This window comes from Limanda limanda, chromosome 15, assembly GCF_963576545.1.
Source record: "Limanda limanda chromosome 15, fLimLim1.1, whole genome shotgun sequence".
NCBI classification, from domain to species: domain Eukaryota; kingdom Metazoa; phylum Chordata; class Actinopteri; order Pleuronectiformes; family Pleuronectidae; genus Limanda; species Limanda limanda.
Window position 1 is genome coordinate 21,942,008 of NC_083650.1, and position 11,723 is coordinate 21,953,730.

Sequence of the window (11,723 nt, forward strand, 5' to 3'; positions counted from 1 at the left end):
ATCTTGTGAGCCTGTGCGTGTGTGTGGACCCACTGAACCTCTTCCCTAGCCACATCATGCAGCCAGCACAAATGTGTCTTGCAGTCAGCTTCTGCTACCGGGAGTGAGCACACACTGTGCAGAGTGCCTACACAGTTTTGGAAGCAACTCTCAAGAATAGCTGTGTGTGTGTGTGTGTGTGTGTGTGTGTGTGTGTGTGTGTGTGTGTGTGTGTGTGTGTGTGTGTGTGTGTGTGTGTGTGTGTAAGTTGGTGAAAATCATAAAAAGACAAATAGGTCTAGAGCCATGGATTGAGAAACGTGGTGGCACCATCAGCGAACATCCAACGCAACTTTGCAACCCCGGCCTGTAAACAAAGCCAATAACACTGCTCATTATTCCTGCTCTCCCCTCCACCGCTCTCACTCTTTCTCAATTTTTCATCACTCCCCACCCTCCCACCCACCCACCCATCCATGACCCACCACCACCACCACCACCACCACCAGCACCACTTCTTCTCTCCTCGCGCTCTCGCCAGCCTGTTGGGGAGGTGTTACCAGCAGCTGGTGCCTTTGCATAATGTGCGAGGTGTTTATTTGCGTTCTTCATCTTTTTTCATCACAGACACACAGAGAGAGAATGTGGGAAAGTACGGAGGCTGTACTCCGACGGTACAAATTGCTTTTTTGACCCCGTAATTAGTGGCAGAAGACACTCTGAAGGAGCCGGTGATGAAGCTCCCGTGGCCGGATTTCAACATGGATGCATGAATTATCATTTACGGAGCACTAATGGCCTGTGGAGTTGTCCTCTCAGACCTCGCTCTGCCACGTCGGCTCTGTGATGGTCCACAGCCGACGCCTGGTCATCTTTTATGTGTTATCTCCGTGGCATGGACACGAAATATGACATGAAAGAACACCAGCTCTCCTCCCATCCCCGCTGCCTTCTCCTTTCCTCTCCTCTTCTGTCATCTGCTTCCCTTTTCCTCTCCTCTTCCCCGGTGTATTCTCCTCTTCTCTCCTGTCCTCTCCCTCCTCTCATCAGTCTTAATTTATTGCCCTTAACTCCTTTGACCTTTTCTTATCTTCCTCACTACTGTCCCCTTATACACGTTTTCCTCATCTTCATTTTATTTTCGGTGTTCTTTGCCTTTTTCATCCCTTTCCTCTCACCTTTTTTATTCCTCCTATTCCTACTAAATTAAACTTCTCTCCGTTGTTACCCCCTGACTCGGCTTAGATTGACGAGATGGGCCAGGTCTGGTTTTTCCATGTAAACATGAGGCGAAGAGAAGAGGAGATAAAAGCAGAACAGGATCACTGGTGTTGGTTTCCACTGCCATAGAGAGCTCTTGGTGAGAAAGGGAATAAAGTGTGATTCCAAAGTCACAACTTTTCTGTTAGACTCGAAGGTAGACAGCTGTTAATGCTAACGTTGGCTGTAAAACTTACATATAGCCCTTTTAACTAGAGATAAATTGTGTATGTGTGTGTGTAAGTGTGTGTGTGTGCGTCTGAGCTATATTCAATATATGCGTGTATGTTTCTTGAATGCTGTGCGGTGTTTGACACTCACAGTGGGTGAAGTGTGCCCTTAAAACAGCTGTCATTACAGAACAGAGTAGAGAGGAATGCAATTAGGCACGTCGGCTCTGTGATCCATCACTGGCTATTATGGCCTCCACAAGGTGAGGAAAGGAGAGGATGGCCCATAGATACTGTAAGAAACACACCCACAAACACACACACACACACACAAACACACACAGAAATGGGCCTGTCCGACCGCTTTGTGACCAGAAATAAAAACACAGATGTGCTCATAAGCAAGGAAATGAGAAAGCAAATGTGCGTTTACTCTTTTCCAATAACCCAACACAGCCTGTCGTCTGTAATGGCGTCCCGACCGGCTACCATGGTGCCAGTGGAGGAGGCAGGTGTTTCCATGAAGGACAAAGATTTGGTTGGATTCAAAATCAAATACAAGCTAAACCCTCCTGTTGGGAAAACAACAATAGTAGGTTAAAGTTGAAGCAAGAAATATCTCTATCAGAATCAGAATCAGAATCAGAATTAGTATTTTATTGCCAAGTACGTTTAAGCAAACAAGGAATTTGCTCTGGTTAATGGTGCATACAATGAACATAGAAACATAAAAACGCAATAAATACAACATACAACATACATATCAAGTCATTAAGAAGTTTTTAAAGTTTGGAAGTTCAACCAAATAGATACATCTTCATGCCTAAAAGAAGGTGTACCGTGGAGATGGCCTTAATTTGCTATAACAATGTCTATTAAGAGGATTATAGGCATTGCAGGAAACTAAAATATGAACTCAAAATGAGTGGAATGAAACGTTTGACATCTCTGGAGACCGATGTGGATAATGTAGCTGACCCTTCTCCAATGAAGATGGGACTCTTGGCTGCTGTCATATCACTAAACTTGGGACTGAGCGGTCCTAGAAGCCACAGATCTTGGCCTAAATTGACCCGATCATTTTAACAGTTGGCCACGGCTCCAAATAGTAAGAAAAGAAGAAAGAATGGAAAAAAATAAGACGCACGGGGGGTTCAGAGAGGCTTAATAGAGGGCTCCAGTACCTCCTGGACTGTTTTAAACCGTCAGTTAGCGGAGCCCACCACATCTTCAAACACTCTGCCTTAGTGAGTTCCCTGAAGAGGTCTGCGGCTACTCTGCCTTGAAAGCACCCAGATTTTTGCCGGTGTGTGCACTTTTAATTGCACTCCCATCACTTGCCCCCCAGCCCCACAAATCTCTCCCTCTCACACACACTGCCCCTCACTCACCCTTTCTCCACAAGGCCCCCCGACTGCTCACTCCTCCCCCTTGTCTCTTTCTTACTCTGTCATTTTAGCCCTTTCTCTCTATCTGTCCATTCTTCAAAGGGTAACTTCATTCACTTTATTTTAATTTCATAGACGAACCCTAAGGGGAGGAATGAGAGATGGCACTGTGAGAGGGAGGGAGAACTAAGAAACTCGGCTTTATTTTAGTGATGGCTCTGTGGTATTGGGGCAAAGCCTTTGATGGTTGGGTGGTAGCCAGCCATGGGCATTGCCTAATAAACAAATGAATAATCCCTAACAGAATGGTGTTACGAGCTACTGTGCTGACACACAGTTAAAAGGATAACCTTAATTTCTTGCATCTTGGGTCTCATTTTCATACTTGGGGCCTCGTTTCAATTTGCTCTGATAACATTATACTTACCAAAGCAATTCCTGACATCTGGTTATATGGTGACTTTGCTATAAAAAGTCAGATGGAACAAGGAAATATCAGGAATACAGTCAGAAAGCTTGGAAACTGGCCAACTGTTTAGCAAGCTAAGCTCAACCATTTTAATGGGAGGTAAAACTGAATGTGAGCCACCGTAAATGTTGGTGCCTGCTGAAATGATATAATTATATAGATATATATTTATATATATGTAGTATATATAGGCATTGAAATTAAAATGTTCAATAAAAAATGTATTTATATAACGAAAAATCCTAATATACATTATCTCAAGGCACGTTACATAAAAAGATATAGAATATATATATAATATAAATATGAAAATTAACTCATTACCTGAAAGGAACCTTTGGTAGAACCTGACTAAATGTGGGCGGCCATCTGCCTTGACCGGTTGGGGTGAGTGGAGAAAAATGGGTCAGAGGGAAGAGGTGGTTGGAAAAGAGGGAGAGAAGAGAGAGAGTTAAGGGGGAGGAGGAGGAGAGGGAGAGAGAGAGACCAAGAACAGTTGTGTACCATCGTGTTTCAGCTCTGACAGTGATATTTTTAGATGTAAAGATGTTATTAATGATAGCAGCAACAGATATATAATATATAATAATAATAATAATAATAATAATAATAATAATAATAATAATAATAATAATAATAATAATAATACAAAATTTATATTTTTATCTGGAGTCATAAACACCTCCAGAGAGGAGGGGGGGATTAAAAGTATCATTATACAAATAGGTCATGAGAAAGTGATAAAGGGGATGACTGCTTCATGTTTTTTGAGGCAGGAATTTATCAGCAGTCTCAAATCGGTATTGGGGCAGATCCACTCGTGTTTTTATGGATCAATATCAGCTGAAACAAAACAGAGCAAAAATCCAATCCTTTGTCTTGTCCACATCAGATTATGATCAGATCAATAACCCTTTGTACATTTTCATTTAACACTTTGAATATTCCGATCAAGCTGCAAAGTGAAAAATAAGATGAACCTGTTATTTCATTGTCAGATACACGTTACTTCAACATTTAGGTAATTGGAGCGGACTCAGTACAGGCAGATACCCGACAGGACTCCGATCCGGGAGAAAAAGAAGTTGATTGGGACATCCCCTGTGGTGAGTATCAGGGTAAAGCACCTAGTTCAGATGGGTTGTGAGCTTAGAGTGTCTTTCTCCAGCCTGTGAATGTCCTTGGCATTTAGGCTTACTGCAGATGGGAAGGAGCTTATGCTGAACCTGCTGTGATGGCTTGAGATGTGATGCGTTGTGAGACTTGTGCATGGCAATCACAGTGAATTAAAGCTGCATGACGCCCATGTGTTTGAAAAAAAGTAGAACATTTCATGAAATAGACGCTTTTTTATTTTCGTATTTTTTTCTCCTCCAAATAAGTTAAGCTGTCTCGGAGGTTTTGTTTACAATCTGAATCTGTAACTGCTAATGTCTCTTAGCAAGTTTCATTTTAGTGGGATTTCTGTTCCAAATGGTAATAAACTAAAACGATCATTCAAACAACAATACTGCATGCTAGCTTTGGTCTGTTTGCTAAGGCAGGTATCAGTATGTGTGCAGCTCGATTTCACCGGTTACAACCTCATATTTCCAAAAGGTCAACTTTTCGGGATGTACAAAACTGTTTTGCTTTGAGCTCGTCCTCCAAGTCTTTTTGAGGTTATCCAACATAGTTTGAAAGGTTTCCATAAGCCTAAAGGGTCGTGGATTTCTCCGTGCCCATGTACACTCTCGTCATTTGTGAGCTTTTTGCACCCGTCAACAGCCGTCCGTGCGCATGGTAAATGCACGCTGCTGTCTGTGTGCATTGTGTGTGTTTTTGTTGTGTGTGTCAGCATGCAGGTGTACAGACTGTGTGAAAGATGAGACCTGACGACGGGCCGTCCACCTTGCCCTTTGGCTATTTCTGTACCGTGCCTTCCCCTGCATTGGTTGCGTAATGATCTGGGAGACAGAGATCACTCTTTGTTTGTTGTCTCTATCAGCCATAACTGGGCCTCGGTGCCAGAAGGTCAAGTGTACAGAATAAGAACAGGCCTACACAACAGAGGGAACAGAGACACACCTTTGATGTGAAACCAGGGGATGTGTGCATGTCTCTCAGATTGAGGGCGGTGATTGATTTCAGACAAGAGAGATCTAGCTGTACACAAGCAGACCTGCAGTGCAACGTTTTAATAGCAAATGTTATGTGTAGGTTGCTGAACTCCAGAATCAAGCTCCAGATACAAAAAAAACTTGCAATAAAAAGGAAAATTGAATTGAAATTTTGAAATTGAAAATTAATTTGATTAAAACTAGTTCTTGGAAACCCATCCGTTGCAGTGGGAGTATTTCAACCTATAATCTAAGATGTCTAGAAATGAAAATGGAACAAATACAGTTAGACTAGCTACTGTTCCAGAATTCCTAATATTTCAACTTTATTGTCGAAAACACTTTGAGATGATAACAGAGCTTTCATCCACATCTCATGGTCATCTCCAGCAGATGGAGTTTAGACTCTGCTGATAAAGAAGGTGAGATGCATTTGATAGTTTCCCAACCAGCAGAGACAGTGTCAAGTGTCCCTTCCATGGTGAGAGTGGAAAGTATGCATTATCATATAGTATAAGTGGGCAGGTTACAGGTTGTGGCAATCATGGCCAATCCCATTCACTACTTCCCCCCTTTTAAACATCCCTCATTCTGTAATGATGCACTGATAGTTTGAGCATCCTGTGGAGGAGACGTGCAGGACAAGAACATATTGAATTCGGCAGCACAAATATACTTCCAAACATAGACAGTGATTTCATTGAACCAATGCTTTTGGACATAAGCATCACAGTCATCATTTTTTCATCTGTATCGTATATAGAGTTGCAAAATTCCAGGAATATTCAAAGTTGGAAACTTTCCATGGGAATTAACGGGAATTAACGGGAATATATGGGAATTAACGGGAATAAACTGGAATATACGGGAATATACGGGAATTAACGGGAATAAACGGGAAATGTTGTGGGTAATTTATACTAACTGTATTTACCTTGTCATATACAGACATAAATATAAACATTTTGTTTTGTCCTGAGGAAACTTTGGGCACTTGACTATATGCTTCTGCGTCGTTGTGTCATTCTTAACATAGGTCTTTGTACAGTATTTGCAAATGTACACAGCCTTTCCTCCTACATTGGATGGGGTGAAATGCCTCCACACATGAGATAGTGCACGTGGTATTGTTCTGTAGAATAAGATGAGAAAAAAGTTTGTAAAAAAACACTAATGCAATGCCAGAGATATAAATAGTTAGCCAAACAATTGGAATCGTCTGTAAACATATTTTACAATTGATGGATAAATGAATGGAAATAGGCTAGATGAACAGATGAACAATCCTCAATCAGCATGCTAATATGTTTTCCCCGCATAGTTTGTTTTTTTTCAAAATTCCCAAAATTCCCGAGCTAAACTTCCCATGGAAAGTTTCCGGAAATTTACCGGAAACTTTCCGCCCCTTTGCAACCCTAATCGTATATAATAGAGGCTGCAAACTGTTGGATTACACCGGTCTGACTGGCTGGAATTTATTTGGTAAAGGGAATACACCTTTGTTTCCTGTGTGAACACATGACACGTTGAGAATGACGGACATGTGATCACCATAAAAGCAGAAACACGAAGAAAATGTGATTCATTTGGTTTGTGGGATATTAAGGCAGTTAATATGGGTGGGTTCCAACCAAATGAAGTGACCTAAATACAGTGTGAAAGTGTATTGAGCTGTTGATTTGCTCGGAGCATGCGGGTGGCGGACAGCTGCGTTCATTCTTGGCACACAGATTGCACTGCACTGCTAGATTAGCATCACTATAACTCTACCCTGCCCTCCCTCCCTCCCACGGGGGGGCACAGCAAGTCACCAAACCAGCGCAGTGGAGGAAATAACTGCAGTGTGACCCAGCAAAACACTAGGTCACACAAATCCATCTTTGGTAACTTCAAATACAAGGGTTAAAAACCTGCACAGTTTAAAGGATGAAGCTCTGGTGATGAAGACCTTTGTGATTTACTTTGTCTTTAATTCACTTGTAAAGATAAAGCCTTGTAGAATGAATCGTTGTCTATTTCTACAGTGACAATACTTTTTATAGATCCTTTTGAACAATCTTTATTGTTTTGGTTTTATGTTATACAGAAGACAGACACATTCATCTCCTGAACAAATCCCTTAGAACTCGAAGGGGACCAAAAAAAAGATTTATTCAAACCGATGACTATCTACTTACCTACCAACTTAAAAGTTTGTTGATATGAAAATATTAAGCTTTTAATTATTCATTCATTCAATAGATTTTAGGAGTAATAATTATTCAAAACATGTATTGAAGTATTTTTGAAAGTATATGATATATTTGGTGTATTAGTATCACACCTGTTTAGGAAGTTTGACAGAGGAACATTTTGGCAGTTAAAGCAGAAGAAAGAACAAACCTGCGTGGGGTCTTGGGTAGAAGGCTGCGGGGAGAGAGAGAAGACACAAATAAACATCAAATGAAAACGAGATTTATCTGCTTGATCATTAGCTTCCTCCGAAGTCTTACCTTCGAACAAGGATCGGCGCAGGAGAGAGAGAGAGGAGGAAGAGCGGGAGAGAGACAGAGAGGGGAACAAGAGCAAGAGGAATGAGAGCTGAAGGCAGAGTGTCCGCTAGGAATACAAGCAGTGCCTTGCCAAATACAAAAACAGGCCTCTCTCTCTCTCTCTCTCGTCTTTCTTTATGCTCCTATTTTATTCCCTTTGTTAGAGGAACTTGGCGTACAGGACTTCAGAAGAGGCTGCAATGAGCACATCAAAGCCCGCCGACAGATTGTGGCCCAACGGACACACTCGAAACGGGCATTAGTTTCTTTGTTGGAAATGTAGAAACGACACACACAAAGTGGGGAAATGAAAGCAGCTTCTTTCCTTGTGTTATTTTTTGCCTCCTTCCACTTGTTCGGCTGTTGTTTCAGAGCGTTTTGTTTTTCTCTCTCTCTCTCTCTCTCTCTCTCGCCGACTTTCCACGATGTCAAAGGCGCTGAGTCCGGTCAGGCCGGCACCTTGTTTCTGTCAGATGCTCGTTTGGCGAGGTTTCCGTCCTCCCGTTCTGCCTCTCTTTGCTACTTTCTTTCGCTCTCTCACTCTCCCCTCTCTCTGACTCTTCTGACAAGCTCTCTTTGAGTTCAGCCCACATGGCTCTGGGCGAAAATCAATGCCCATATGTGTCTTCAGCTGCTCCACGCTGGACTGATGAAGGTTAGAGAGAGAGAGAGAGAGAGAGAGAGAGAGAGAGAGAGAGAGAGAGGCAGATGAGCAGAATCCTGAGACGAGCGAGTCCACGGATTACAGACAAAATATTTATCAAACCGTGCATCTGCTTACCGAAATAATGGAAGAATAATTAAATGAGAAATGTTCTATTGATGTTTTGTTATTCATTCCTGTCTGCCCCAGGTGCCGTTTTCTTGGCCAGTGATGGATGGGGCCAGGGCAAACTAATTGCTGGAAGTGTTGGTGCAGGAATTAAAGATTATTACCAGAGGATCCAGCCAGGGATTCATTCAGACCAGCATTCAGTGACCATTAGCCTACACAGTGCGCTGCTCAGTTCACTGACCTCGAGTGGTGAATCGCAGACTCGCTATTGATTGCCATCACAGTGATTCATTGTTTTGCTGTCATGGCTAAGGCTACTCACATGTTTAATTGTTCCGCGTTGAATTATGAGGTAGTGTGTGGGAGGCAATTGAAATTGAGGTTTTTGAACAGTTTGCACCCCCCCAACAAAACAGTTTTAAGAAGAGGCCAAGGCAAAGGGACACAATCTCACTTCATCGCCACTTCTTCGTTACACTTTGCATGGCAACCGTTAAAAAAGCATTAGTGAATAATGGGGGCCGAATTACAGTGTGAACCCTCAACATGGCTTGCAAAAAGAAACAAACCCATTTAAAACAGGATTTTCCAGTGTTGTTCCCTGTGACCCGAGGTTCACGATTCAGGATTCAACAGGCATCTGAAAACATTTCAAGCCAGATATCTCTCTAACCATCCCCACCATCACAGGATCTGTGTGCCATTGGGCCTGGCAGAGCCCCTCAGGGCGATGTTTCAGCCTGCTCTTCCTCTGGAGTAGCGGCGTTCGGAGCAGCATACAGTGCTCTTCCTGGTTTTGATGCCTTTTCTCGCTCACTGTTCTGACCCTTTTAGAAATTCTGCAGAAACCACAGATACTTCCTTGGACTGTAGATGCTCCCCAGATCTTTCGCTTCACGCCGACCTTTTGGCCTCCTCTCTCCGGTTTTGATCTCCCCTCCCTTGCTCCTCCGCCCCTGGAGGGTGTCAGCGCTGGCTGAAGGGGCTTCCAGGGTGCTTCAAGGGGCCTTTCAATCCTTCATCCAGGTCTTAGTGTTCAAAGACCCTGGCCAGTCATCCAGCTGCACACACACACACACACACACACTTACACACTTGCACTTCCAGCTCGCACTCACACACATCATTGTGGAAATGCACAGAAGCAGCCCAGATAATATAAAGAAAGAAGGGAAAACAGAAAAAAGAGCGATGAGAAGCGGAGAGAGGTTGCGAAGAGAGAGAGAGAGTAGGAGCTGCTCTGAATGTCAGGGTAAGATCAAAAAGAACTCCTGTGAGATATTGCCTTAGCTCCATGAAAATGAGATTAAAAATGTCAACGTACAGTATGCGAGTAGAATACAGTCGATATTCTTCCTCCTATAAACAGAAATAAAGAGACACACGGATTCATCCACATTCTGTGCCCACCACTCCTCCTCTCTTCCTCTACAAGGTCTCGGGGTCAAGTCACAGCCAGATTACAGCTGGTTGGTAACATCGTATAAAGCCACACTGTTCTCTAATTTAACACGGCCTTCTGGGACCCTAATGGCTGGAGCCTGGATGGAGAAAGCAGATGTGCCTTCCACCAGAGGAAATAGTCACTGGCCAATCAGGCGTAAAAAATGCCACAGCTTACTGAACAAATTTCATCGCCAAAGTGACGGGCCGGGCGGGAGGAGCTGCAGCAGGAGTCGCTTCTCTGAGCGCAATCACAAATATGCATCTAGTCTAGTCCCGTGGACGGCTGGGGTGGGGGGGGGTGATTTAGGATCCTCCACACTGCGGGACAGAGAAGGAAAAAAGGTGGAGGGGGGGGGGGAGGAATGTTCGTGTGTGTAAATGTGCATGTGTTGTGTGTTTGTAGTTCATGTGGCTGCACAGTATTGTTTGCTGACTATGACGTTTTGTGTGTGTGTGTGTGTGTGTGTGTGTGTGTGTGTGTGTGTGTGTGTGTGTGTGTGTGTGTGTGTGTGTGTGTGTGTGTGGTCTCCTTATTACTCATGTAGCGAAGGACCTAAATCTGTTTACACAGTTACATTATGGGGACAGTTAAATTATGAATGTAAGTCAATGCCCTCTGAAGTCGTGACTGAGTGTGTGTGTGCGTGTGTGCGTGTGTGTGTGTGTGCGTGTGTGTGTGTGTGTGTGTGTGTGTGTGTGTGTGTGTGTGTGTGTGTGTGTGTGTGTGTGTGTGTGGTTCAGTGGGATAACTGTGCGCACAAGCCTCGCAAGGCCTTATCTAGATGTCCTAGTTATCAACTGGGCAACATGGCAGATAAGAAAGGATGAGTACCCCCTTCCGCCCTTCCACGTGGCCCCTTCACCTCCCAGCCACCCGCCCTCCTCCCTCTGCCCTGTGTGATACTCACGAGGTGATCTAAAGCACTTTACTGCAGCATGTTTGTCCAACCTCATTTCCACAACGACAGCAGATTGTGCATTCGGAGCAAATTCACTGCCCTGATGCTGTGGTGGAGGTTTGACATGAGTCTTCTTTCTCTCTCAACGTTTAGGGCTGTTCACTCTCAAAATTACACTCGAGGCAACTTCGGTGGTGTAAGCTTTTGATTTGATGCTTGATTGTTCCACATATTCATACAGACATCATGAAAACTGTGTTTGTCAATCTTGCCAATCTTCTCTAATGCTTAATATTGTGTACTGTTGAAGACCGGACAGTTAAATGACAATTACTCTTTTGTTTTATTTGGGCAAATTGATATTGAACATATTAATGTGTGTGGTGTTGGTTCACCTCTTTGATGGAGATGGTGAAATGTCTCATTATTGGATTATTGCATTTCTTGTGAGGTTATAATTTGATAAGATAAGAAATTTAAAAATACATTTTGGTCCGATTGTATTTACTCGTCCACTTTAAAGTGAATAAATTCAACCTTTAAATTATTGCATATAAAACAGTCCTCCAGACCAGTGAACAGTCAATGTGGTTTCAATGAGGCCCCCCCTCCCTCCTTTCTGGTCTGGTCTGGGTTGGTCTGGTCTAGGTTGGTCTGGTCTGGTCTGGTCTGGTCTGGGTTGGTCTGGGTTGGTCTGGTCTGGTCTG